At 38.0% G+C, this 2,063-nt stretch overlaps 1 long non-coding RNA gene across 2 annotated transcripts; it reads left to right on the top strand.

The window, feature by feature from the left end:
* The first annotated feature begins 552 nt into the window (after positions 1-552).
* LOC143566063 (uncharacterized) lies at positions 553-1,862 on the top strand. Of its 2 annotated transcripts, XR_013141177.1 has the most exons (5): positions 553-676; positions 839-1,245; positions 1,389-1,459; positions 1,542-1,565; positions 1,709-1,862. It is a non-coding gene; the product is annotated as an uncharacterized LOC143566063 (long non-coding RNA). The 2 variants fall into 2 exon arrangements; XR_013141176.1 differs by having other exon boundaries at positions 839-1,459.
* The last annotated feature ends 201 nt before the right edge of the window (positions 1,863-2,063 follow it).

Raw genomic sequence — 2,063 nt, 5'->3', positions numbered from 1 at the left:
CCTTTCTTCAACCACAGCCCACCACCACCGGCTGCCGCCACCAAACCCCCTTCTTCAACCACAGTACACAAGAAATTAAAAAGATTCAAATTTTTGGAACATAAGATATAAAAAAAGGAGGCTCAGATCTGTCATCACTGCCTCTTTGGAGATTTTGTGGTGGTGGTTGTGGTGGCGATGATGATGATGATAATCAGAAGCCACCTGCAACCACCGCCGATTTCCACCACCACTGTCACCCACCTGCGACCACAATCAACCGGTTACCATCTCTGTGTTCACCAATGTGAACGGCGGAGACGGGGTGGTGGTTGCAAACTTGGAGACGAGGTGACGGTTGCAGACTCTTGGAGACGCTATGAGGAGGCTGCTGAGAAATGGATTTCTCTTAGATTTAGATTTAAAGAGAAATGGAATTCTTTAGTTTTAGTTTTAGAGAAATAGAAACCAAACACCCCTAGGGTTTCACACCCACCTCTCTGGCTGTCTAGGATACGCATCTACTTTCATGTACTCAGTTCAATCGGATATTTGGAGGAAAAAGCGAGCTAGGGGAGAACACACATCAAGGTTGACGACAAATCACCACCGGCGGAGAACTCAACTTCATTACAGCCTCTGAAATAAGGGTTTTGAAACAGATCGGCAGTTTTCCGGGTAGATTGAGACAAATAAGGTAAACCTACAAACCCTAATAGACTTTTTAGCGGTTTAAATGAACGATATGTAGTGTTTGGTTGTTTTCAGGGTTATTTTTAGGCAAATTTACCTTATATATGTGTGTGTGTGTGTGTGTGTGTGTATTGTTGGTTGACAATATTTTCGACGTATACTGCAGTGTCGGAAGAAGGATGTCTTTGGAGGATGGTGTGATCCCAGGAGCAATTTTTTTGCGAATGTCGTCTATAGATGAAGCCCCACCCAGGTTAGATGTTCCTACTGAAACTAAATCGATTATCAGGAATAATCTGTCTTGAGCGTTCTATGGATATTAATATTAACTCGATAATATTATTTATCTTATCTGTCTCATATAGAAAGAGAATCATTTTGATTTCGTAAATGTGTATTATAGAAATGCATTATCAAAAGGTTCAACAATAACATTAACAAAAACCATATAGTAAGTCACAAAAATATTCTCTTGCAGACTCTATCTCTGAGTAATTTTGGCCCACATGTACATGAAGCGAATGTCGCATATAGTAACAAATCGACGACTACAAGTTGTTTTCCTGGTAACTTGTAAGTTTTTCCAGTTAACTCAGTTTTCCATTGACGGTTCTCGTGGCGACCATTTGAACTCGATTCATACCGTTTTTCTATTACTTTTCCAGATTTGAAAAATTGAACGAATCTTTTTGCTTTTAAATGTTGATTTGTTTCAGGGATCTTATTGTTGGTTGCCAAATCTTTGATTTCGTTTATTGCATAATTTCCTGGCTGTCAAATCTCAAAGGTTAGATTAAAAATATTGGTAGCGTTTTACTCTTGTTGTTTGATTGAATAACATATCCCTAATTGATTTCGTTTTGTTCCAGGGAGATTGCGAGTTGCACAATGAGGTATATTTTTTATTTCTTTTTTAATTAATGTATGATGTCTTTTTCATTATTAATTTGTAGCTTATATTAAATAACTTAAGATTGATATTATAGCCACTTTTTTAATCTCTTATGATCTTTACACGTGCTGGATTTTTTCTTAGTTTTCAGATTCCAATTTGTTAATGTTTTTGCTTTCGATTGGAATCATGACGCTGAGATGTTTGCATCGGGTGGTTGGGATTGAGTAAGGTGATGAAAACCTTTATGAATATGAAGTAGTGATGAGCTCGGTACCATACTGGCACGTACTGGTACAGATCCCAAATTTCCCAAAAACTTGGTGACGGCATCTTGGTATCGAAAATGCTTGGTTCAGTACCGGTACTATAGTACAAAATTTAGTGAATACCGGTACCGATACCTTAGGCAAAAGATGGATAAATACCTGCGCCGATACCAGATTATTTAAAAAACTTGGTACCGGTACTGGTTATAAAATGTCCATTTGGTTATATA

The sequence above is a fragment of the Bidens hawaiensis genome, unplaced genomic scaffold (assembly GCF_021521415.1).
Source record: "Bidens hawaiensis isolate Kalapana, Puna unplaced genomic scaffold, B.hawaiensis_p1.1 tig00022687_1, whole genome shotgun sequence".
In the NCBI taxonomy this organism is placed as follows: Eukaryota; Viridiplantae; Streptophyta; class Magnoliopsida; order Asterales; family Asteraceae; genus Bidens; species Bidens hawaiensis.
This window is presented reverse-complemented; position numbering and strand designations above follow the sequence as displayed.